At 41.0% G+C, this 27,404-nt stretch overlaps 1 long non-coding RNA gene across 2 annotated transcripts in view; it reads left to right on the top strand.

The window, feature by feature from the left end:
• Window positions 1–27,404, top strand: part of LOC308189567 — a 55,147-nt gene that overhangs the window by 11,185 nt on the left and 16,558 nt on the right. For both annotated transcript variants that reach the window (XR_013946444.1, XR_013946445.1), the window contains exon 2: window positions 15,983–16,099. This is a non-coding gene — a long non-coding RNA (uncharacterized lncRNA). The remainder of the gene's footprint in view (window positions 1–15,982; window positions 16,100–27,404) is intronic.

Below are 27,404 nucleotides of genomic sequence, written 5' to 3'. Positions count from 1 at the left end.
GCTATCAGAAGGCACAATATTAAATGACAGTATATACAACTGCTGTGAGAAGTATAATTTGATGTGGTGTTTAAGAATTACAAGCTATGCTAAATTAGGTTTTTCATATTTCAAGAGTGCTTATAGGAACTGTAATTAAAAATAAAAAATAAAAATCCTTAAAGAACAATGGTGGTTTGGGTAGGAATGGCAAAAGAAATGGAACTTTGCTGTGCCACATTAACAGTTGGCAATCACACTTTGTATGGAAAGGCATATTTCAGACTTTGATCTACCATGTAAATCAAGAATAGGAAAATAATACTTTCTCTGATGATAGAAGACACTTAGTAGGAGATCCAGCTGGGCCAGTGCAGTATGGCTTGCCTGCTGCTTTAGTCTTTGTTTAAATTGACTGTTTTTATTTGTTGTTAGTGTTCAGAGCAACTATTTACTGAACTCTTAAAAGATATTTGATATCTCTTTGACAACTGAGAGATATGTAGCATACCTGCTGATGCTTTTTCATCTGTTCTTTCATTAATATGTATTTATCTCTTTTTATTCTATTTAAGATTAGATCATCTCATCTAAATCCATCACAAATAGTGTTATTGTAGTCACAATCATCTAGGATATAAGAAGCAAGCCTTATCTCTTCCTATAAATTGGAGTTTCTTATACAATTGTTAAATGGCTTGCTTTGCTCCCATCAAATTTTTATTATTCTGACAGCTGAAATAATTTGAGATTGTATTTTTTAGAATAATATCTCTGATTACTTTTAAGAGGGTGTTTTCTTGCACATAAATAAAATCCTGTCACAGCAGCTGTAGTTCCTCTTAAAATGCTAGCTACATAGCAACATGTTCAATGTCTAATTAGCCTTGCCATGTTATTAGCAGCTCCTTAATATTCACTCAGAAATACTTGGCAGTTAAAATGTAGAATAGCTAATGTATACATGTAGCTTATTTATATGCATAAAGTAGTATAAACATGAAAAATGTAGGCTAAATGCCCAGATAATCATCTCTGACAGCCTGCTTTACTGAACGATGGAATTGAGCCTCCTTGCAGGCAGCCTTGATCATGAGGAGGTGCCCTGTGGTGCAGAGGGGGCAGAGGTCTGGATTTGCGAGCTTTGGGCTGGATGACCAGGCATTGCTTGCTGCTGTAGTGACCTGCCAGCTGATAGCAGTGCTCAGCTGCTTGATTTATGAAAGGGCAAAACTTGCTGCCTCTGGATAATGGGTGATTTATGTTTTGTCTGACCATCTGTCTGCTGGGTTGAGAAGAGTATCTGACAAGAGACAACCAGCAGTCCCCGGGGTAGAGTGTGTCTATGAAAGCAAGCAAAATTGGGAGTGGTGACTGTACGAAATCTTGTTGCTATTGCAGGAAAAATTTCTTCACTGAAAGGGTTGCAAAGCATTGGAACAGGCTGTCAAGGGAAGTGCTTGAGTCACCATCCCTGGGGGTATTCAAAAGATGTGTAGATGTGGTGCTTAGGGATGTGGTTTAGTGGTAGACTTGGCAGTGCTAGGGTAACGGTTTGACTTGATGATCTTAGAGGTCTTTTCCAACCTAAATGGTTCTGTGGTTCTATGCAGGGCACACAGCACACCACTCAGTGTGGTGGTATCAGGAATCGGGCCCTGTTCTCTGGGAAAAGTTCTCCTGTTTCATGTATTTGGTGCTATTCCTGTCCTGAGACTTGTGCGTATGTCTGTACTAGCAAACCTTGCCCCTCTGGTGGGGAGAGGTATGGTTCAACTTCCAGCTGAATGGCTAGAGACCCTCCACCCCAGGTAGGGTGCCTCTGACCACCTTGTCTATCAGGAGCTTTCTGTGGTCCATGCATAGTTTGAGTTGATAAATTCAAAACCATGTTGGGCACCACGTTGACTAGTTAAACACTGTAGGTTGATCTTAGGCCAGTAGTTAAGGATTATGCTCTGGCTGTGTCTTGTTTACTACTACAAATTAAGTTACTATGAAGGCTTCTATATGTTTCAATATCTATCTTCTTGGCTTCTTCTGAATGTCCAGTGTCTTTGTAAGAAGTTCTTATCCCACCAAACTTGTGCTCAGCTTCACTTTGCCAAAGATCTGTTCAATCAGTGAAAAGCTGCTGTTTGTGATGAGCCTTTATCTCATTCACTTCCCTGTGAGGGAAGATGGGAGTTTGACTAAAGCTGATGAAGAATGAATTGCGTGAGTGGTATTCAGGTATTACCACAGGTGGACAACTCTGGAGAATCAACTGAGAAAAACATTTCCTCAAAGCGTAATGTAGAGTGGAGTGGGGATAACACTGTAAGCAGCAAAGTGGGAGAAAGAAATGAGCTTTACATCAGAGATCCTGATTTGCTGAGAAAGGAAACCTTTCAGACCACTTGGATGCTGCCAGGTCTCCTACAGCAGCTGCTCATGATAAGCCCCTTGCTGCCTCCAGCCAGCTATTGTCTCCTCTCCTGTGGAGTGGCTGAGCTTGGAGGAGGGGAATATAACTGGAAATAGTTCCCCTCCTTTCTTGGCACAGTAAAGAGACATTCAGATCTGCTTCTGCTTTTCTTCCTCTCATAATCTCCTTTTTTCCCTTTCATTCCCTCTAATAGGAGCTACAGGGGAAGAAGGATGGAAAATTTCACTGGATGTATTTCCAAAGCAAAAATCAAAGTTCACAGGAACTGGGGAGCAGGGGGGACGGCACTCACTGCATTAAAAGAAAAAATTGTGGATGGAAGTAAGAAAAGCAGCTAAGGTACAGGTAGTTGACTGAAGCTATATGACTTATAAGGCAGCTTGACATTAAAGTAAATTATGTACTGTTCATATCAGGCTAACTGAACGCACATTTTTTAATGCATTCTGAGAAGAAAATTTCACATGGGTTATGGCAAGGTAGTAAGTTCCTTACTGCCTTAAATTTCACAACTTTGTCTGTATTCATAACTGTAGGAACACAATGCCAACGCTTGGTCTCTACCTTTTACTCAGCTGCTGTGACTCATGAGGTACATTTGGGTACATTGAGTTGTATTACTTTAGTGTAAAAAGCACGTTCAAAGATCCCATTTTGTGCAGAATGGAAAGGTTTTGTCAGCAAAGTGCAAGGCCAACTGGTGTCCACTTAGAGAAACAAGAACAATTATAAACTCATATCATAATATTTATTAGTGAAGCCTTGGAATGTCTCTGACATAATTATTTGCTTCTTTAACTCTGGAGGCAAAATACTGCAAATGTTCCCACACTACTGTTTGACCAGGCATAATTGTGGCACCCACAAGGCACAGAAAAACTGTTATCCTGGCGGGCTCGAGTTGTACTAAAGCCCAGGCTTGCTGCCATCTCACTGATATATTAAATGTCAAGCAGTTGAGAAGAAACTGGTACTTCATCCATCTTTGTGACTGAATGCCCTTGCTCCCTTGTATCTTGTTTATTCACGAGTATTTGGAGACATTCCTCAGTGTGGGCTGTGTAGCAGCAATTTTGTCTCCTTGGAGTTTGCCTCCTGTCCACTTACTTCATTAAATGTTGCCTTTGTGTTTAAGGTGATGCTGCTTATCACTTGGTCCACAGCAACCTGTTTTAGGAAAAGCGTACTTGTTCTTCTCTTTATAGTTCCTATAAAGAGGTGGGTGGGTGTGCAAGAGGCAAGGGGAAAAGGACCACATGAGCCTCTGAAATACATTCAAAGAAATGGGAGGGGGGGAAAAAGAGGGATACGTATTGCTTCCCAGTATTGCTGGGAAGGCATGGGGGGGGAAGCCAAAACCAACCTTCTAAAATAGGAAAGTTGAGATGGTGGAAAAAATGTGAATTCCTTTGTTAGAACGTAACCTATTTGTCGGCAGTTTCATTCTTGGGTGGTGAGACATGGCTGGTTACTGGTTAGAGGGAACGAAAGGGGGAATGGGCTGTAATGGCTAGACTTAGAGTGAAGGAGGTTGGTTCCCTTACTGGTTAGCCCCTGTGATAACACTGGGAGCTCTCTGGTTTTCCATCCTTTCCCATCCCTCAATATAACCAGTGGCTGCAGTCAGTCACACATGGAGAGGACTAATAAGCTTTGCTTCAATGTAAACTGTTGACTCCCTCTAGAATCATTAGCAGATCTTGTAGTACACAAGACTAGATATTTATTCATTCTTTCATCTGACATTCATTTGATTCTTATTTCCAGCTGTTCTGGGAATCCTAAATACCTTTAAATAGTTGAGAGTCAAAATACCACCCACAAATTCCAGCATAGTTAGTGGAGGCCTAAGGGCTTACTATTGGAAAAAATGATAGGAAGGGACCAAGAGCGTCAGGCAGGCGAGGAATTAAAATACCCAGATTGAATGGAATTCCCAGTTATTTGCCTCTGAAGTTTAAAATCAGCTTACAAGCATGCAGAAGTACTTGGCCCCCATTTCTGATAGAAGATGCTGAGATAAGTTGGCTGCTTGGTTGATACGAAGGACAACAATTGTCCTATTGTTTCTCTGGTGCTCTGTGGGCATTTGATAAGCGTTTAAAGAGTATTAGGATAAAGAATGCAGGATAAAGCATATATGTTGAAAGGCATTCAGGTAGGCCAGGGGCCTCCATCCCACCTTGCCTGTGTGGGCTGCCCTGAGCAATGTGCTGCTGCCTGGAATGGATGTGGAGGAGGTGTCTTGGACAACTGAGCTGTCAGTCCCTGTCCCTGTAGTGATGTCCAGGCTGTGCCCTTGTGAGGGCATTCCATCCTCTTCAAGGGGCCCAGCAAGGCATGGGGGCTCCAAACATTTGTATATGCTGAGTCCCATCAAAGCATCACAAAGTGGAAAATCTTTACCTGAAATCTTTACCTACTTATAGATTCTCTACCTCCGTTATCTAATATGTTACAACAATGCTGGTTTTGGCACAATGAACACTATCATGGCATATTTGTTCCTTTCTTGAATTAACTATCTGGATTGGATTCTGACTTTGGTTACAAGGATTTAGGTGGTGTATATGGTTGGTAAAAATCCAGCTGAGAGGCAGGATTAATATTATACTTAACTGAAAAGTATATGCTTAAGTGTAACGATAGAGAAGTCACAATTTGTCGGCTATGGAGTCATGATAGATTGGGCTTATTAATGCTGTGAAAATGGCGTGGTTTTTTGTAAACAAATATGTAAAACACATCTTGCCACAAAAATAGCAACCACTGTTATTCTGGTGCAGACAAAACCAATGCCAAATCAACATCAAGCAGAAAAAGAACAAAATGCATTTTCAGGAAACAGTTGAATAGAAATGAAAGTTTATGCAACCAATAAAAAGTGACTCATCTGTACTTCTTCCACCCCAACTGTGGACTGATGTTCCAAAAATCTTTCCCAGAATTAGTATGTAGGGAGTGTTTACAAGTTGAACTCTGTTTATAAGTTTAAAACTTAAGAGCAGGCAGCTCGCGCCTAGAGGGGTTTATTCTTTCATCCCGCTAGATGCGTTATCCACAAAGAGGATGACCATCCAGATCAAGTGGTCTGTAACTGGTCCGTGAAGACTTCTGGCATATGACCTGACTGAAGTTGCTCTCTCCTGATGGCATAGGATTTACTAGTGCATATAGGAAGCAATGGAGGTGCAGCACATCTGTGGGCTGACTGCACCATGCAGCCCTGCCAGAGACCAGAATAAACCACGTAGCCTGCCAGGCAAGAGAGGGTAGTGCATTGCTGGGCTACAACTTGCTCATCAGCATTTCATTCTACTTCCTGCTGCTGTCAGTGGAATTGGTATGCTTGTGGCCATGTGCAGCCATCAGTAGGGAATATATTGATTATTCAAAGCTGTCTTTTATCTCTTATCCTTCCATTTCGTAAGACAAAGAACTAGTGCAGTAGTTACTTCCCCAGTTCCTGATAAATTGCAGGTCACTCACTAAAACAGCTTTCTCAGGTTATATTGCAAAAACAGTTTTTATATTAATATTATTTAAAATTGTTATGTAATTATTTTGTTGATCATAGAAACCTTCTTTTGAATAGTTAAACCACCAGGTGTTACAGTGCAAAAAAAATGATCACATCTGATACCATGCTTCCAGGATACTTGTTTTAATGCAGAGATGCATATAAGACTTTTCTTTGTTGGAAACATATGTGAAATATTGCAGGGTAAGATGTTTGTTTCACTGGTTCAGATAATAACAAAAGGATATTGAAGTAATTGTTCCTAACAGATTAGTTCACCAAGAAGTAGTGATAAGCCCTTGGCTCATGCAAGTTCTTTGTTCTAATACGAACTGGAGAAACAAAATGATCTTTTTTATTATGAGCAAAACTGTTTTCAGTTGGTGAGGCTTCTAGCTTCTTCACTCTAGAAGGAGCCAAAGCAATGCATCAGCTTAATGGAATGATAACTGCACAGTTGTTCCCTTTTGGGAACACTGATACGCAGAGATGAAACTTGGGTTTGGCAAAACTCAGATATTCATGTCTTTGTGTTGTGGTATCCTTATGAATGTACTCTGACATAGTTTGTTTATATAATGACTGCCTTTTTAGAAAGAGAAGACGTCAATTTTTCTTAATTTTGAGTGCTTTAAGTGCTGTTTTGTTTCTTTCTGTGCAAGCAAGAGAAACTTTTCTTCTTTTGCATGCTTTTTACTGTGAGCATAATCCTCTTCAAAACCATTAGCACAATGGATTAGGCATAGCTATGACATCCGGCTATGGCCAGATCAGGAATTCTGATCTAAGAGTATCTAGAAAGATAAAATCAGCAAATACAAAAGCTTTAGGCAGACTTCATGGATGCTAGTTTCTTAGGTTCCTTGGTTAGAAGATTATGTGGCTTGAAAGAGCTGGAAAGTTTGGGGAACTTTACAAAAAGAGAGAGCCAAAATAAAGAAATTCAGTCCAACTGAGGCAAGGCTTGGTAGGTAATGCATTCACACAGCAGGTGTATTTTATCTAAACCAGATAAATATTTTATATGATCCTTTGTAGAATTACTGCATGCTCATGTATATAAAAAAAGCCCTCATGAATCATTTATACAAAATAGATAATAGAGAATGGGGAAAGAACTGGCTTAACAATTTCACATGCAGAACTCAGCAGGTCAACTACTGATTTATTGAGAAGTGACTTTTCCTGCTGGTGGAGGATATTTCTTCTCCCATAAGATTCATCCAGTACTCAGTAAGGAGCAAAAGAAATGGCATTAAGATGGGTTGAAAGGGGAGTCAAAGTGCAGCTGAAGAGGTTATACCAAGTGTTACCTCTACAGACCTGGAAGAATGTGTGTTTTATATTGTTTTTAAACATGTAATAGAACTGATATCTTAGCATCAGGCCTATTGTGTGCAAGAGGAGAGTAACTTTTGTGAAGAAGCTACCTAAGCAGTCTTCTCCCCTTTTTCTGACTGCATTGGCTTGAAAATTCCTGGTAAGTGTATTTTAGTAACTAAGCTAAATCTAATGGATCAAATCATTTTTTTTTTAATGTGGGGGGTTATGTTCCCCCCAAATATATGCAGTTTCCTATCCAAGTTACTTGACTTTCTAGTTGAGTTCATCCCAGGTGGTGGAATTTTATGAAATGAATGTTGAATTTCTAGGGTTTGTGGGATTTTTGTATCAAATTCTTATGTAGCTTTTGGCACTGGTTAGTTCTAGTGTGGCTGTGATCCTGAAGTTGTGCCAGATTTGCTAGATTTTTAAAATTGTTCAAGTAACTGAGTGGACAGGCTGTTGTAGAGCACTCTCTGATGGAAGCTCTCCATGCCACAGAGCTCTTACTTTCCTTCCACCCCGCACAAGAAGATACCAGGTCTGAGCTACTGTTGTGTTATGTTGGAAAATAGCATATGTTGAGTCACCACAACAACTGATTATATTAATATTTTGCTACTGAGTTTATCTTAACTTGGTATTCCACCTACACGTTGCCCCAAAGTGGACTTTCTGATGCTACAGCAGAATAAGCTGATCCATCCCGGTAGCAAGTGATGTGAAGAACACTCCTTGAGGCTACATTTATTTTGTCCCTTAGGAAAGTGCAGCATATGAAAAGTTCTCAAACTGTGATATAATACTAATGTTGTAAAGGATCACAAGTGTGTCTGAGTTAACAAAGCAATAACATTTCTTGTAATTGCTGGAAACTAGATAAATGTCTCAAAAATGTACTCAGGATTTCCTGTTTTGAATATTGAAGTTACTGGGGTTGGGGGGGGGGGGGAGGAGGGAGTTATAATCCTAGCTTGCTTGCTTGGGACCTTTCAGAAGCCAGTCTGCTTGCCCTGATGGAAGGGCAATAGGGTATCTGAGGTGTGACTGAGTTAAGGACTACCAATTTTCCCCTTTGCAGATAAACCGGTTTCAAAGGTTCGCAGGTCTTTTTCTCTGGCTATGCACACCTGTGCCCCTTTTTCTTTCATCCTTCCCATGTTAAGAACAGCTTAACCTTGGATTTGAGCTCCTTATTCCAGGAGGTGAAATACAATTTTGCCTGCACTGCTGGGAAGTCCTGAGGTAGGTATGTTTATAGTCAGGCCTTGCATGGTTCTACAGAGGTAGGGAGTATCTTATGGACCTTGCTCAGTCTCTGTGGGTCTGATATAAATTTTTCAGGAAAAAGCTCAGTATTTTCTCTCATCAGAAGTAAAACCTGAAGCTTTTCCCTGAATGTTTTTACAGGCATGGCTAATAATCTCTCAACACTTTTCCTTGTAGGGGTTCCTTTGGAGGCATTTCTTAGGTATTAATGATTAAGTTTGCAGAAGATGTTGCAATTGGATAGGAATGGAATCAAGCTCTATGAAGTCCTGTCCTTTTCTGTTAAGACCTGAAAATAACAATTTTTAGACAGTAAGTGAGAAGGGTAGTCAATTATTTGAAATATTGCTCCTGGGAAGGAAAAAACCAAACCATTACACAAATGGGCATAGGAATATAAGCAGTGACTGCACTGTTAGAGCCTGAAGTTGTTTTCAATTTGTTGCTTTTTTTATTGAGGAAATGTTGTTCTAACTCTAGTGCTGCCTGTCCAGGGAAGTGTAACCCGATAGCATCTGGTTCTTTGCTGTGTACAGTCAGTGATCACTTTATACCAATAATTTACTTGAAAAAAATATGCAGCTGTAAACCACAGATTTAGACCAAAATAATGGAGACCTTTCCAATAATCATGCACACATCACAACTGCCTTTTTTAGCTTGTCATAACAGAGCATCTGCCACATGAGTTGTTCTCATTTCATGTTTCTGATGAAATTTTGTCTAGATAAGAGGGGGGGGAAAAGTAATCTAAGCTTCCTGGGAAAGTAAGCTGCTTCTTAGGGAAACAATCCACAGCATTTGAAACTGTGGCATGAGCTGAGGGTTGTAACAAAGATGTTTTTCTGTAGATGGTTCTTCTCTTACCTTGCTGTGAAAGGATCTCACCTGGAGCACAGCACAGGGCTTGCACTCATAGGCAGTGCTGTCACTACCCTGCTTTAACTTTCTTTCCCCCATTTTTGTCTTTCTTCCCTTTTTATGTTGTTTATCTCAGTTGGAATTTGTTTGAGCTGAGGATGGTGCTGATGTAATATCTAGACCACAGGTCTCAAAATTGATAGGAGACTCCAAAGGGTATTTGTAATAATTCTCATTTTCTGTGTTCATTCTCTTTCCTTTAAAACTTTCTCAATTTCATTTGCAAAGTCCTTGGAGAAGTAAAATCAGAAAGGTGAACCATAACTCTTTTTCTTGATGGACTTTTCTCTGGCTGAATTTGTTCTGGTTCTGCTCTCATGCAGACCATTACATGGGGGCTGTTGACCCCTTTGGTAACCCTAAACCAGTTGAAATATACTTGAGTAGGAAAACAGACCGTCTCAGGATGGAAACCAGCCAGTGATAGTATGCTGTATGATAGTTCTTGAAATGAGCAGATGCCCAGAGGGACCCTGAGCAGCACCAAGCACTCCTGTGGGCAATGCAGGGGCCAGTGCTGCACTTGGTAGTGAGCCCCATGGATATTTATTTTGGGATATAGGTTATAATGAAACAGGATATAATGCAACATTGTAGATCTGTACAGGTACAGACAACCCTGATGCCAGTGTCTCCAGATAGGTGCCTGTTGAGCGCTAGCTAAGCTGCTATTCTGATCAGCAGAAGCATTTTGAGAAGGCTGGTGCAAGTTGAATTTAAAACAATGATCTGAATGTTGTTTTGGTGATGTTTAGGTCTGATTCAGTTCCCCTTTTTTGCAGTCCCACCAGGGAGGCAGAGAGACTGCTTTCTCTCCCTGAGTATTAGCAAGTAGCACTTGCTGTGGCAGCAGGTTCTCCTGAGGGAAGGTCTGAACGTGAGGGCCAAGGGCAGTGTTTGTACACTGTCATGGTTCCACATGGCAGGAGAGCTCTGGCTGTCCGCAGTCTCTGCTCCATGTTTCCTAGGTCACGTCAGTGCTGCCAGCCCTTGAGCCCTTGTCATGGCTTTGAGATAGAGTATGGCCTTGACTCCTCTCAGCTCCTCATCGTGGGATGGAGAGCCCAGCATGTTATCTTCATTAAAAGATACTAATTTGAGTCTTGTATGAAGCATGAAGTTTGACGTAAGGAGCGATCAGACAAGTGAACTTCTCAATAGTAAACAAGATTATCCTCATCTTTGCAGGGCAGGCTATGTCACAGGAGAGCCATGATTGAATTAGCAAGTCCAACTCAGTCTTGTAACACATCCTCAGTTCCTGAGCTGGTTTTAAGAGGTGCAATGCCTGTAGTATCAGTAGGTTTCAGATTGCCTGAGAAACTGTGCCCTCAGACTTGCTGTTAACCTCTTTAAGAACCTGGAGCCTTTCAGGTTCCCTGCAGGAATCCTTCCTGAAAAAGTAATCCATTGCTGCATTTCCTGTGCTTCAGCTTCGGTACCAAGACTCTGGAAATAGGCTGCTACTTTTTAGCAATATTTCTTACCCACTTTCATTGTTGTCAGGCCACTGGAAGAAGTAACCTCATTCATTCTCCTCTAGGTTGTACCAGTCATTTCAGGCACTTCCAATCAATAGGGATGGGGACTCTGCAGTCCTAACAGAACTAAACCCAGAGACGATGCCCTTGCTTTTATCCTTTACTTTAGGCAGACCTCTTAGAAGTTATCTGCAAGCTTTTGGAGTCCGTTCAATTCAAGTTGTAAGTAACTGACACTATACACACAGTTACGGGAACTATAGAAAGCACATATAGTATTCACATATTCCCCATATACCCGTTAAAACACTTCCTCTAGTCAAGATCAGCATGCTCATAAATTTAAGAAAAGGCTTTTTTAAATGTAAAGGAACTAGTGTGTTCAGTGGTGCTTTATACTCTACTTCCATGACTTGTCAGCCTTGTCTGGGTTGATTTGCAAAGAGCAGCTCATGAGCTAGGGACCTATTTTCTACTGAATGAGGCATACAAAAAAATAAATACTGAGTCTTTGTTGTGAACTCTGAAAATAGAAGTTTGCTTTTGAACTCCAACTGGAACACTCAGTGGAGCTCTGTATTAAATTCCCATCCAGAAAAAAAACACAATTGAAGCTCCAGCAAGCATAAATCTATGTGCAGGATATAAATCCCTGGATTTGAAGCAAATTGATGTTGTTTCAGTTCAGATAGGAGTTCTTACTTTGACACTCAAGAGGAGTCATATTTTGTGGTGAGCTGGAAAGATCAGCAAGCAAAAGTGCTAGAAAAAGTTAAATAGGAAAAGACGGTGCCATTGAACAAGTGGTTGACCTGCTTATTAACATCTGGATGCTGTTTGTGAAGAGTTAGAACGATGGCTGGTGGGAGCTGGGAAAGGAAAGCAATGAGAGGTGTTGCCTTTCTCATGTCTGTCTTCATGCAGGCTGAAGCAGCACTTGACTGAATTGGTGCATTTTACAATATCTGAAGCAGCAACAGAACAACCATAAAATGCATACTGTCGGAAAAAGGTGATGGGGCTCTGGACTTCTCTTTCTAAAGTGAGATGGAACATTACTTAGCACAAGAATATGCTAAACATTATGTAGCCTGTCTTATGGGAGGAAAACACCCATTCCTTTCAAAGACTTCTCTGGACTTGGGCATCCATTTCAGCCTATGAGTCACTAATTTTTTTGTTTCCTACTTGATGAAAACAAGCAATTAAAAAAATAATAATGGTGAGAAGTGAGGTCACTACAAGCAGAACTATTGCTAATATTCCTTCTAGCTAAAGGTCACAAGCAAGGTGAGGTACCAGCAGATGCACGGACATCAACATTTACTTGAGTGCAAAACACAGACAAGAAGAAAGCTTGGCAAGTTTAAATCCTTAAGGAGTATTTCATTCTGTTACTGCCTGTTTTTGTACAAAGCAAAGTCAGAAAACCATTGTCTCTAGAGTTGGATGTTTTGCTGACCAGGGAGTCTGTCACATAACAGATCTTACAGGAGAAGAGAGCTCACAAAGGGCTGGCTCTATCTCTATAGTAACAAAGTTTATGAAGCCTGACTCTAGATATGTATTTGATGTGCATTCACTGCAAGCCTTTCAAACAGCAAAACTATGTGAACATAAAATTCCTCTGTCAAACCACAGTTCGGTGTTAACTGATGTGTTCTTACGCTGGTTGCCTTGTCTTACCAGTTAGAAATACCTTTTGTTGATGGGTGCAATCCAGGCCATACTGAAATCAATGAAACTCGTGTGTGTTTCAGAAGGGCCAGGATTTCACTCTGTACACTCTTAATGCAGATTAGACTGTGAGTTGCCTTTATAATAGCTTTGTTCCTTGAATCAAACATAGTTTTGCCTATAAATCATTGCAGAGAAGAGAAGGCCTTGGGAGGGGACCTTTATAGTGGCCTTTCAGTACCTAAAGAGGACCTACAGGAAAGCTGGGGAGGGACTCTGTCGGGGGTGTAGTGATAGGACAAGGGGGAATGGCTTTAAAATAAAAGAGGGTAGATTTATATTAGCTATAAGGAAGACTTTTTTTTTTACTATGAGGGCAGTGAAGCGCTGGTACAGGCTGTCCAGGGAAGCTGTGGATGCCCCATCCCTGGAGGTGTTCAAGGCCAGGCTGGATGGGGCTTTGAGCAATTTGGTCTAGTGGGAGGTGTCCCAGCCCATGGCAGGGCATTGAAACCAGATCTTTAAGGTCCCTTCCAACCCAAACCATTCTATGATTATATGATCACAAGCTCAAAATAAGACTGCAGTATGCATAAAGAAAGTAGGGAAAACCATGAATTCTAAAAGCTAAATCTAAAAGGCTTCTATATGCCAATAACCCACAAGGGTTGTTTTTCCTCTTATTATTTATGTGACCATAGCTTATACTACTATTTAACTGTTTCCTTTCCCAAACTCCTTCTACCATCTGTATGATAGACTGGCTTCCTTTTAGTGCTTCCTTTTAGTAGTTACGCCTGTGAACAGGATATGATAGCAGTCACCTTGACATCCGTCAAGAATGTTAAGGTTGCAAAGCTCTGTTTTGATAGATAAAACACAGGAAATGGAAAGCATCTTTCCAGATCAGAACATGTTGTCTCTTTTTCTGTGTAACATGATGCCTTGCTTATCCTTCTCAAAAATGCAGGTTAGTGCCCAAAATGATGATTTAAAGGGCAACACTGAAGAGTCATCACTTTCTAAATATGTACGTGCAGCAAGCAACGATGTTGTTTACAAAATGTGGCTGCAGGCTTTGAGATCTAGAACCGCTCATAATAGAAATCATTGTGGCATTGCTGAGGAAAAATGTATTTCATACAGCAGGCTTTCACATAATAAAAACTACATGGCATTGTACAGGGGAGGAATGTAAAAGGATGTTCCTTCTGAAAGAGGTGCTTTAATTTTTGAGGATGTTTGTTTTAAGTGATCTTTTTCCCCTTTTCTGTATTTCTTCTTCCCAGATTTAAGAGAATTGTGTGAATATGAATAATAATATGAATAATCTCTGCAATTGTCTTTCATATTTTTCTCTCTGTTCCTAGTCAACAATCCTTGCAGGAGGAATAAAATACATAATAGGTAGAGGGAGTTCGCACAGAGTCAAAAATATTGACCTCGTTGCCCAAGATGTGATACACAATCATTTGGCTATTGCTTACCCTCTACCGTTTCGCTCTCCTTTTGAATTTAAGCCCTATAGCTGTTATACAGATAACTTACATTGAACATTTCACTCTACAATGGGCGCAGTTTGTTTTTATTCAGAGCATGATTCATTTGGTGCTTTATGAGGTTTTGGTGCATGACTTGTGCATACAGTCTCATGAATTACGACCCTGCAGGAATGTTGTCTATTATTAGCTCTGCATAGTAGACACTACCTCCCTGGGAGGCTGCTGTGATAAAGAGTCTTATCACAGAAAGGTCATATGCTATTTCTATTAACTCTGATGCAATTGAAAAAAAGGCTATAACCTAATAAACTGAGGATGAGACTAGAGCTGGGACTTAATCTTGTCCCTGACAGTAATTCCTCCAATAGTCTTGCAAGGATTCACAGGCCCAGATCCTGTAAAATGTTTTAGTACTTCAAAAGCCACGAAAATTGGACTAAATGAAATCAGAAAGCATTTGGGTACCTGGATCCTTCAGATCCTCCTCGTGTATCTGATATTCTAAGCCTGTATCTATAGGTTCATTGGGGTGTTTAATATTCATAGGAGCATTGTTAGAATCAACCTATACACGTAGTGTTTTTAAGGTACCTTAAAAATAGTCACTTTAAGTACGAGATATTGATGTTAAAATTTAATTCCTTTCTTATATTTACTGAAATTTCCTAAAACTCAAAATTGAAGTTCAATGATTTGATCTGTTTGGAGATAATGAAGTGCAAGCAAGCATAAGTTATCAAGAAATACACAGAAGAAAAAAAGTGAGCCTGTAGGCTCCAGGTTGGTTTCTCTGACTGGGGCCAATGTATTCCAAGTGTATTTTAGATCTTTTATTTAAACGTGTATTTACATCTGCAGTTGCATTGAGCTCTACTTGTTGATTTAGAAACTCTGCAATCAAAATGTTACAGAATGTGCATCACTTTCACAGCAGTTTGTGGCAAGAATCCCTTGAGAAATGGTTGAGAGGATGAGCTTATTGCCATATAATAATTTTTAAAGTCTCAAACTGTCATCCATTATATAGAAACTTAAATTGAGCTCTGCATATCGAAATAGGCCCTGAAACATCTGCAGTCTTCCTCTTAACTTTTGAGCTAAAGTATCTACCTAGCTTGAATCTCTCACCCTGTCCTCAACCCTTCCCCCAGAGGTATTTGCTTGTCATGGCTGGCTGGGCATTGTTTTTAACCTACCATAACATCCTGACAACCATACCTGCACTCACGCTTAGCTCTGATTCCATGCTCTAAAACTAATGCTTTCTTCTAGCCACAATAGCCCAGCGTTTCCGTGGTGTTCCCATGGTGAAGAATTATAATCTTAGTCTTGAAATACTGAGTGGAAATTAGAGTTGTGCCACCTGTTCAAATAATACCTCAAGTACCATATGCTTCAGGAAGGTTGCTGTGTAGCCTTCTATGGAGCTGCTGGTTAGTGGATGTTGGCTGCCTGCTCGGTGCCTCTCTCAGGATGCACCTTTGGAGGTAGTGTGTACCCCTAAAAGCTGAAAACATGCTGTGTGAACATCTTGTAAATTTTTTTTTCGCTGACCAGTCTGACTCCAAAGTTTTCCCACTCTTTGTAGTCAATATTAGGTCTTATCTCTGTCTATTGTCACACATGCCAAGCTATTTCTTTGTGCAACACAAAAGTAACCTTAATCCCAGAATCTGAGAAACTCTGAAGGAGCAAAGTAAGGCTTTGTGTTAGCCCATGCAGTGTTTGGTAGTACTATCTTTCTTGCATTTTGCTGTTCTGGCATGAAGTGTCTGGAGCTAGCCCCTGCACGTATGCACCTTGCAGGCAGAGGTGGGCCACAGAAGCCCTCCCAATGGTCAGCATGGCTTGGCTTTCAGCTTGATTTCCTTCTTTTGCAAAGGGTGGAGACGGATGGAAACTGAAGATACCCTTAGACCTGATGCAAGCACAAACATGAATGGGGGGTGTATTGATACCTGTGTATCTGTAAACGTTGTGCACACTGTGCTCCTTTCAGGTAGGTAACCATACACAAACATTGAAGGAAGCGATAGTTGTATAATTTTGATGTTTGGGCTTATTTTCATGCACTGAAAATACAAAGCTCAAGGACTCCAGAGAGAACTCTAAATTGTAGGTCAGCCATGAGGAATGCCTTTCCATTTGTTTATTCTGTAGTTGTTCCAGTCGGTATAAAGACATCATAGTCCAGGAAAGTGTCCTAATGCATCTGTGTGATATGATACTGGCTAAGGATAGGAATAATCTACAGCAACACATTAGCTTTAGCCAGAAACTGACCTTGTCTAAATACTACCATGTGATTCAAGTATCTTACCAGAAGAGTGGCTATGAATAAATCTCTTCAGAAGAGAGAATAGAGAGATTTTTGCATCTGATGTTACAGAGAAATAAGATACCTATAAAGGAGTGAATTCCATCTGGATTCCATTGTGGACAAAAACAACAATTTCTCTGAAAAAGCTTTACATGATAGTATACTCAGACACATTTTTAACCTTAGTTTTGACTACTCATTAATGTAAAAGAAGACACTTAATTCATTCAAGCAATTCTTCATGTTCTTCATGCTTTGCTGTCACAGGAAGACTTTGATTTGTAAAGATGATGACTCATGGACTAAATCCCCCCTGAGAAGCGTTCACCTTTGTATCACCATTGAAAATCCAAATATATGATCCATATCCCACTGTTTTTTTGCCTACTTGTTGGTGGCATGTATTCAGTGTGGGCAGAGTGGCAGACCAGTTTAAGCTGCTGGGGCTGGTTTGCTTTGAAAGCACAGGTAGAGGGGAAGGTACAAGAAGAAGGCTGAAACTGGGCACAGTGCCACAGAGCTGTGGAGAACTGAGATTTTGCTGTGGCCCTGGGGGCAGCCATGGGAAAGTACTAAAACATAGTCCCAGCCTACGCTTTAAAATTTTGCTGGCATAGAAATGTCAGTAAGAAGCGAGAGCCTTTTGCTGATGTGGCAATAGTAGTATAGCCCCAGTGCAAATGCTGGCCAAGAAAGCAATTTGCTACTATAGTGTGTTTTGCTTAAGGACTAGATACAAACCACATGGAGAGAGACACTTTTTTTTTTGGCCAACTCTTAATTGTTTACTGTAGGAGGAGTTGCTGGTATGGCTATAGCTTTTTAAACACAGAAAGGCCATAGACCAAGAATGAGACGCACATCTTTCATTTATGCTAAGGGCTGATAACGGTGTGTGAATTACAGATTAATTCATGGGTTTATGCTGAGCCAGCCCTTGGGTTAGTCTTTGCATCGCCACTTAGTGTGGAGAAGTAGGACTGTTTCAGTTTATATGATAATTACCTTGGTACTTGACAGATTTAAAAAGTAGTAAATGTGGTTTCAGTATATAAAACAGCTTTTCATGAGGCTCTGGGAATTAGTGGCCAAATAAATACCTGTATTGGGAAAACTATATAAAGTATAGCAAAAAATAGACCTAAATAAGGTATGATAGGAAAGAGTAGTCATTGCTTTTTTTCAGAAGGTTATCATCCCTTGCAAACTGATTAGATTTGTTTGTCTAGAGTAGTTACTAGCATGTCTGAAAAGCTGATACAATCTGTCTACATTTCCAAAACAGCTTTTGCTAAACACTTGAAAAGAAACAAAACAACTGAGCAATATGATTTTTCTTATGAGTCTGTAATTTAAGAAACAGGAAACAAAGGGTTGGATTCACTGGCCTAAAAGTAGGCACTTCGTGCTATCTGGGGTGCTCAATGATGTCCAAGACATCAGCACAAAGCTGACAGATGTGACCTGGGGTTTAAGGGAAGCGTGTGCTCATCTGCACATACAGGCTATGCCATGAACAAATTGCATGAGATGCCTTTCTTTATACACTGCCTTTCAGTGGAAGTGTAGGAATATGTAATGAATTTTCATAGGGAAGGAGATCATTGGAGTCTCCTGGAGATCACTGCTAGAGCCAGCACTACCCAAATTATTCATGGGTGGCCTGGAGAAGGGGGATAGAGAACGATTAAATGAAGCTTCAGAGGAAAAACGTCTTCCAAATGGTGAAGTAAGACCTCAGTTTATAACTAGGTGATAAAATGCCATCTGACACTTGATAAAAGCAAGTAGTGTGCTTTGGAGAAAAGCCTTAAATTCACATATACAATGATGGGCTGTGGAGTAGTTATTAGTAATCACAAAAGATCTTGGAGCTTTTTTGGACAGTTGTATGAAAGTATCAGCTAAGTACCCAGTGAGGGTCAAAGAGATCAACAGATACTGGCTGTTCTTAGAAAAAGAAAAGAGCAGAAAAACAGTAAAACACAATTGTGTCACTGTAAGGAGCCGATGGTGCATCCACATCATGAATCCTCCATACTCAGAAAGGATGAGTAACCAGAAAACACAAAAAAGGAAGGCAGTGATGATCAAAGATAGTGACTTCTCTGGGCATGACTAAGCGGATTCAGCTCTTCAGTACAGGAAAGAAATGACCTGGAGGGAGCAATATGCTAGAGATCTATCAAAGAGTAGCAGAAAGGATAGACAGAGAACAGTCATACACTCTTTTCTTCTCTTTCTACTTCTGTTACGTGATGCCCAGTGAAATAAAAGGTTCAAAAGTTCAGAACAGGCGGAGGAGTTTTCTTCCATGGTCCATAGTTAAGCTCTGGCAGCCTTTGCTGCAGAGCACTGTAGGAACCAAAATGCTGCCGGGGTTCAAAAATTCATGGAAGAAAATGTCATTACCAGCTAGAGTACATAAGCATAGGCTTCTGGTTTGGGAAGTTCTGAAGCCACTGATTGCTGGGAGCGCATGCTGGCAGAGCATTGCTGTGTGCTTATGGTGTGACTGTGGCATCTCTTACTAGTCACTGCCCAAGAGAGGACATTGAGCTGTGCTCTGGCCTACTATAGCTGTTCTTACCTTTCTCACCCATTGATTCTTTTCCCTCTGAGAGAAGTGCCTCTTTGGTTCAATGGCTCCCCTGAGACACAGGTGATAAAAAAAAAAAAACAATAACTTGCTGTGTCTGGATGCGCTTTAAGCTGAAATCAGCGGTGTCCCAATTTCCCATTAAGCAAACCTGGTCATGTTGTGAGACAGCAAGCAAACAATACAAATAGTACAGGATGTTAATTCTTAGCTACTAATACATCTTTGAATGTTGCATTTATAAAAAGCTCCAGTCCTCACATCTTCCAGTGATCTTCAGACAACATTTGAGCTACTTGTCTTTTAGCTTGGTGTGAAATTGAGCTTACTCAACTGTAAGTGAAGGAAAATGAAAGCTATCCTTTAGAAGAAAGGGAAGTATGCTTCTTTGGGAGCTCTGCTAGTCCAGTTGAGAGATTCTCCCTTATGATATGCATTAAAATAAAAAAGATGTGTGGTTATCTTATTGCTTTTCTACAATGTGAGCTTCATAATCCCCATAGTGTTGACTGTACTATCTGGTGTTATCTTTAAACATTACAGTTCCAAACAATTTTTCTTTTTGTGTTTCTTGACCCTCCAGCTCTCCAGTTTCTGGTGCCCTTGGGGTGTGACACAGTGCTTTCCAACTTCTAACTTGCCAAAAAATAAGCAAGTAATTATTTATCCACTTCAGAATAAAATTATGGCTTGCATAGTTATGGATAATTACCATGATTTTGATTTTATTTTTCCTCAAGCAGTAGACCTGTTGTAGTTTAAATGATGAAGGAAAATATAACTATTATGATGTAGATAAGATGTTATTAATAAACTACTGGCTTCTTTATACTGGCATGGCTTGGACTAACTAACATTGCTCTTGGAGGACAATGTTAACAAAATTCTCACTGCTATGGTTGGGTTTCTTTTCTTTCGCACATTGCTTATGGCAGAGAATCAGTTAGTAGTTGGCCCTACCTACAACACATTTCCACGGGCATAAATAACTCCAACTTGTCCACTCTGAATTTTTGTGTTTGTGTGTGTGCATAATTTCAACAAGTTGAAAAATTTTTATTAGAGGAAGTTAAAATCCAGATTAAAGCAGGTGTCTCAAAGACCATAAATTAGTGCAAAGCCAAGCTAAAATACTATAGTCTTTTCACAGTTGTGTAATATTTTTCTTGATCCTGGACAGTGATGGTGGAAGGTTGACATGGAAGAGACTGAGCTCACTCTCCCACCGAGTGATCCTCACTTATCTGAGTTCAGAGCCCTCTAAAAGTAAATATAGATGCATCCTTTCCCTGGGGCCATATGAGGGCCAGAGCCTGTTGTTGTGGTTTTGTATTATCCAAGTATTTTTGGGGAAGCTTCTGCCTTTCTCATTTCTCATACTCCTATCAATGTGCTTAAAGTAGAAAGGGAACACTCACAGGTTTAACTTCTTTCAACAATTTTCTTGTCTTACTTGCTACTTAAATATATTGAGTGTTTTGGCGGGGAGAGGAGAGGGAACAACCTCAAATCTATAAGTTGAGCTGGAAGCAAAGAAACCATTGAGCCAGAGTAGTCACATTTAAGTCAATCATCTCAAGAACTAATGCAATGCTGGCCTGAAATTCTCACTTGTATTAGTATCACAAACTCATAAATATTGCAATAAACAGAAATGATCATTTGATGCTTCCCCGCCCCATTCTAGAGGATGTGAAAAATTTTCTGGAGAATCAAGATTACTAGGCTTTGAAATGAGGTGGACTCAGGAAGGGTATGAGTTAACTGTCCTCTCTTATGTCTGTCACGGTTGGGAGAGGAGTATTTGGAAAATCTAATGGAAATAAAATGTCTGCTCTGCTGAGGGTGGAAAATGTAAGCATGGGCAATCAAAGTACTATTTTCTACTTGACTGCTGTGGTTAGATTGGGACTGTTCACTAGGGAAGGTATATATTGAATAGCTTCACAGTGGCAAGAGGACTAATTATGTGGGAAGTGTCTTGGAGCAGAACGAAAAGTTGCAAACACCCTTGCTGTGCCATCACCCTCACTACAGAGAAAACCAAAAGTCTGACCTGTTTTTCAGCATTTTCTCTTTTCTAATTAAAATTTGCTTCCATTCCAAAACATGAGGAGAAAAGCAAAGAAAGCAACCAGCATAATGAAGAAATAACACCTGCAGGCACCACTTGCTCTTGTGGCCTTTTGTAAAAGACAAGGCCTTGGTGGCACCAGCGGGGTCCCACTGGCCATGGCCACCTGGCACCAGGCATTTGTCCAGGTCTAGGCCTCTCCTTTCCTACGGCTTGGGACTGCCAGCCCTGGGATGTGTTGGCCTGTCCTTAGAAGGATAAATGTCAGTGCAGGTGGTCTTATTAAGGCCATGTTCTAGGCTAATCTTTCTGAAGTGCTTTAGAAAAATCACACAGTGTCTCTCTCCTGGTCTTTGCTTTAGTACTGACAAGTTAGAATTCCAACGGGAGCTGGAATTCCAAATTCATCCCTGGTATCTCCACGGCACACCTCATAAGGTTATGGCATGTTGGGATATAATGGACTTCCTCTGTTAAAGACATTTTACCCATGTTCAGGCTGAAATACAAGTATTTGTTGCTGAGGGGAGTCAGCAAATTAACAGATCATCCTGCGCTGGCACAGGCCATCACTAAATCTCTACGTTGAGTCTGGATATGGCAGTCTTCCATTAACTTTATTATTTCCCAGAAAGTTCACACAGGAGGGCTCAAACCTATTTTTCTTCTGTCCCAAAGGATCCTAATTGCTATGGTTCTAGCTCTCACCTTGTGTTCTCCTGTTTAACCCTTTACCCCTTCCCAGTTTGCACAGTGGAAAGTTAGTGGTTTATAGTGTCTTTATAGCCAAATGCTGTTTTTGTGGTTCTATAGCAACCAAAATCCTTGTAGAGAATGTGGACAATTTCTGTCCATTTTTGACAAATACCTGTCAGTTGGTTTGCCTACTTATTTCCTCGTTACTGCCTACATAGCCTTCAGTTCTGCCCTGGAAAGAAATGGAAAACGCACAGAGGCAGAAGAACACCCACTCGTTAATGCTGACATTTAGGAGCTGGGGGTGTATTACACAATTTGTCAGCTTTGGAGGGAGCAGCTTATGACACTCCTGCTTTCCCCAGCCTCTTGTTCCTGTCTCTGCCCTGTGCTGCTTCATCATTGCTCCTCAGTTTTACCAATAAGATTTATTTATCTTTTGATCCTCGCACTTTGCCTATAAAGTGTTGGCAGATAAAGAGCTTGTATCTATGCTCAGATGCCAAATAAAGAATGCTGGGCCCAACAAGCCCAAGTGTATGGATTCCGTGGTGCAATGCAAGATAACAAACTCTTGTGTACTCAGAGCTGGATTAGCTGCCTTGAGCTGACTGTGCCAGGCTCTGTCCACACGCACTCATTCCTGGTGATCCTCCACCAAAATGCACAGAACAACTGCACATAACCAGAGACAACCTACTATCAAATGGGAAGGTGATGTGTGAAATGTTTGGTTGGAACAGTTACTGTGTACGGAGTACTTAGCAGGTCACCCAATAGGTAGGTGTCCCCGTAGTGATGTTGGTTGCGTTGTCCTATTGGTAGGCACTACTTGAAGCCAAAAACGATATTAGTGATATCAGTAGGATGCAGAAAGGGAACGATGTATGGTGAGGATGATATCTGTCGCTTTAGGTGCAGGTGTGTGGGTGTTAGCCTGTACCCACATTCACAGGCTGAGGATATTATTGGTAACTGCATGGAACCAGTGACTGAGTTTTATTTTTGTCTATGTTTGACTAACTCTTTCTGATTAAGAACTGTGGTGGCATATGGTGTCATTATCTGGCAGACTGCAGAGCTCACTACTTTGGGGCAGAGAAGCCTGAAATCTGCTTATAGCTGAAGCTAGGGCAGGCTGTGTTGGGTTACTTGGCTAGCCTCACGTGGAAAAATGTCCTTTTGTGTCTGTGCGGCCACTTCATTGTGTGCTCACAGGCAAGGTTGGGTGGGTTGCTTTTAGCAGACCTGCTTTACCTTCAGGTGGGTGTCAGGCAGCTGTCAGCTGTGACCACTGCATCAGCAGTTTTCTGCTTTGTTGATGGTTGTGGTTGTGTTCCCTGGCCCAAATCCAGAGGGTCTGTAGGATTATTTTTTTCTTTGTGAGAGGCTGAGCATCTCTTAACAGTTTTTCACTTAGGTTAAGTATAAATACAGTTAAGTTATGCTGACTATGATGGAGGGTGAATATAGTCATGGTAGAGCACAGTATTAGCTGTAGGGCAGACTTTGGGTTGACTTGAAGGTGGAATTCATGGAGATGTCTTGAGCAGTTATTGCCCCTAGTTCATGCCACAAACTTTTTTTTTTTACCCAAAGACCTTTATCGCTGCTGGAGGCACAGCCAAGCAGAAATAAATGTGGTGATGAGCTGCAGCTTGTAATGAGCGCACATAAATTTGAAGTCAGTCATTTTAGTTCATGTTGTTGTGTTAAGCCATAAACGGTGGCAAGTAGATATTATACCTGGAAAGCTCTTCTGCATGAGTGGCAACATTTAAAACAGGGTAGAAGGAAAGCTGAGGGTCAACACAATCCACTTCATGCTAAAAATCGAAGGCTTTTGTTCTATGGACAGGCAGATGAAAAAGTCTTGATTGTGGCTTGGGTTTTAAGTTCACAAAATAGTGGTCCTCTTTTTCCAGACAAGCTGACGTTGAACTCAGTGTTATTTTTCTGGCAAAATACAGAAAGCTATGATCTTTGACCTGGCAAGCAACCTGTAGGATATATCCCATTAGAGCCAGAGTTCAAGGAGATAAGACTTGCAAGATCTGGCAATAGCTGGAAATTTCAGTATGTTTGGTGAGGCTGCCTTTGAGCTACATACAGTATATAAGTAAACCCAGTCTTGGGGCAACTTTAGCAGTTGTACATCCTTGCATCTACTGGCATTATGGAAGAGCCCTGTACTCTGACAGGTTACATTCCTGGGATGGTGCTGCCTCAAGCTATGAACATTAAAGCAGGATCTCTGTGTACATGCACTTGGCACGATTTGGTTGGCTATAGGAAGGATACGCATTCACATACCAGGCTCTTCCAGGCACTTTTGGAAAAGCCTTCGCAGAATACTTCCAGCCAGGTTTTGCTTTGAAAGCTGCTGCAAAACACTAGCTTTCATGGATTTATACTGCTTTGAGTCATTTGCCTGTCTAAATATCAAATCCAGAGAAATGCTGTAAACAAGTGAGCAAAGAGCCACATAACTATGGTTCCCAGGAGACAATGATCTGTTAGAAGGGAAAAGTGCTTGTTTGGTCACAGCTGAATTACTAATATTCCTATAAATTGCTTCTTTAGGGTTGTGTAACATGTTTGGGAATGTGGCAATAAGAGATGTTGAAATGGGGAACAGACTTAGAGGAGTAGAAATGGAAAGAAGCCAAGCCAAAATACACAGTGAGCCTTTTCCAGAGACAGGTCAGCAATGATCCAAGTGTATTCCCACAAAATGGAAGTTCAGAAGGGAACCGTAAGCAGTGGAAAATATTACATGCTCAACTTCTGTTACGAACCTCAGTCACTCCAAGTTCATTGCAGAAAAAATGTTCCTAGAGTTTAAAGACCCTTTTACAATTTTTTTCTTCTATGTTTAAATATCTTAGGGTTAAGTAGGCTAAAACTAGGAAAAAAGATTAACTCTTTATCTAACATAGGAAACTTTAACAATAGAAATACTTCAGCAGTTTTCATTCATAGTGTTTTTCAGAATAGGACTTTTGTTTATCCTTAGGAATAAGGCAGCTCCAAGGAGAAAAGGTTTGTGGAGTATGTTTCCGTTGGGCTTTTTTTTTGCCTTAGGCTTAAAAATTACCTACTACCTTGCATCTTTCTACCATCTTGGCAGTTAATGCACACTATTCTTCTGTATTAACAGCTGCCTAGGCAGGGACAGGTAGCACCTCCAAGTGTGGTGGCAAGGGAACCACCTGGCCTGAATTATGTTTGTCCTTGGCTGAACACTTTAACCGGGGAGCATCATGCAAGCAGTAAGACCGTGTATGTGTAGTTGTTACGCTCATAACTCGGGCTGCTTCCAAAAGCTCTTGGCCTGGTAGTTGCCTTTTTAGACATAGAGAAGGGCATGTGCAGCCTAAAAACCTTGACCAGTGCATCTGCTGTGTCCTGTGGTCTATGAGAGGCTGTTACAGCCTTGCCTCCTCTTATTATATCTTGCTTTTTTTTGAGATGGGCTACCTCTTGTCATCCAGCCAACCATCTGGTGGAGTGTGATAATCTTTTAGCAGAAGGTGGGATGGTTTTGTTTGCATGTGTGTATGAATTCTGATACCTTTATTTTGAGTGTTTGTGTCCTGGTGGCTACACGTTATCCCAGCTAGGGAATGCTGTCAAAGATCACTCAGTGATCTGCTGTGCTTGCGTAGTCCTATAAGCTGTTTTCTGAGAGTAGACTCCCATGAAGATGACATTATGATGTTTATTGATATTTAGTTTTTATTTCTTTATAAAACTGTTGTTTTCTATGTGTATATCCTGGAGTGTGTCCAGAGCAGGGCTACAAGGCTGGTGAAGGGCCTGGAGCACAAGTCCTGTGAGGAGCGGCTGAGGGAACTGGGGTTGTTTGGTCTGGAGAAGAGGAGGCTCAGGGGAGACCTCATTGCTGTCTACAGGTACCTGAAAGGAAGGTGTGGGGAGCTGGGGGCCGGCCTCTACTCACAGGTAACTAGTGACAGGTCTAGAAGGAATGGCCTCAAGCTGTGCCAGGGGAGGTTCAGGTTGGAAATGAGGAGACATTTCTTCTCAGAAAGAGCAGTCAGGCATTGGGACGGGTTGCCCAGGGAGGTGGTGGAATCACCGTCCCTGGGGGTGTTCAAGGAAAGGTTGGACGTGGTGCTTAGTGGGTTTAGTGGGTGACAGTGGTGGTAGGGGGGCAGTTGGACCAGATGACCTTGGAGATCTCTTCCAAAGTTTATGATTCTGTATCTAGTATTAGCATATTGTTATCTCATCCCAAACTAGCTGTGAAGTGATTCCTCTGTTTTGGAAGCAGGCAGGAACTGTTAGAAAAGATCAGAGAACAGTCAGCTGTACAGCTATGACACTACAAAGAGAAAAGACAACCTCACGGTACTAACAACACCAAACTTCTGGCACTGATTATGCTCCTAAGTCAAGAACTAGACTCTTTAACATTGTTAATGGAAAGGCACAGAGATGCTTCCTCTATTCAGAAGATGATTTATAGCAGGAGTGTAATTTAGATATACGGACTGACCCTAGGGAAGTGTGTATGTCTCTCCCTCTATTACACAGAGAACTTCAAAGACTTATGGTAAGTATCAACAGTTGGTTCATATGAATATCCACCTTCGTCTCATTTTTTCAGTTGATGAGAAAAGCCTGTATCATGTTTGTTTGTGGAGTTTTATTACTGCTCTTCCCCAGAAATCATTGGACACCTTTGTGGGTTGTCCTTGCTCATGATTCCCCAAAAGGAAATAGGTCAGAAAACCTTCATTTTCTGCTGTTATGGCTGGTCAGATCACCCATCTGTTTTCTAACCCAAGTGATTAATTATTTTGTTTTCCTAGCCAGGCCCTTGCATGTTGTGTACTTGTTACTGTTTTCAGGCAGGAAGCTTCTGTGCTTGCTTTGTGTTGAAACTAAAGCAAAGGGAGGGAAGAAACATCTCTATATGACCGGTCCTAACAATCCTTGAAATTCTGTTGATTTCAAACTTGCGACACAAAAATTCCCTTTTGCTGGCTAGTCATATGGAGAGGGTCAGCTGTATTAGTGCTCTGTGCTTTCGTTCTGCTGCCACTGGAGAGTTGAGACCAAACTTAGTCTTCTGGTTCATGAAGGCCCAAATAACGGGATTAACTCTCTGGTGGGATGAGTTTTGCTGTTGTTAACTGAGCCCTTAACCTCCCTGCCCTTTAGTGATTATTGTACAATGCCTTTCTCAGCAGGCTTTTTCCCAGATGAATTAAGTGCGTGCCACCTAGTTGCTTGGGTGGCTCCTCCTCAATATTGAGGACATGGGAGTCATTACTCCTAACTGTGTCACCTCTCATCTGCTCCACAAAGAACTTGCTTTTAGCCTCAGTAGAAAGCTCCACTTCTCCCAGAAGAGGGAATGCAGCTTTTTACTGATGCAACTGGTTTACACTTACTGCTTTTTGTACCTTTTGGCTGTGTTTTTCATCTTTCCTTAAAATTTGATCTATTACCACTTGTAAATGTGATGTTGCTAAAGTTTGCTGTGTGATGTGACTGTAGGGATTAGAAGCACGTTGAAAGAAGTGTAAAGAAGTGTACTAAGAAAGGTTCATTATTTGCCTGCTTGTTTGAATTACACACGCCAGTGT

The sequence above is a fragment of the Anser brachyrhynchus genome, assembly GCF_964034855.1.
Source record: "Anser brachyrhynchus genome assembly, chromosome: 2".
Classification (NCBI taxonomy): domain Eukaryota; kingdom Metazoa; phylum Chordata; class Aves; order Anseriformes; family Anatidae; genus Anser; species Anser brachyrhynchus.
Note: the sequence above shows the minus strand (reverse complement) of the source record. Positions and strands in the feature narration are given on the sequence as shown.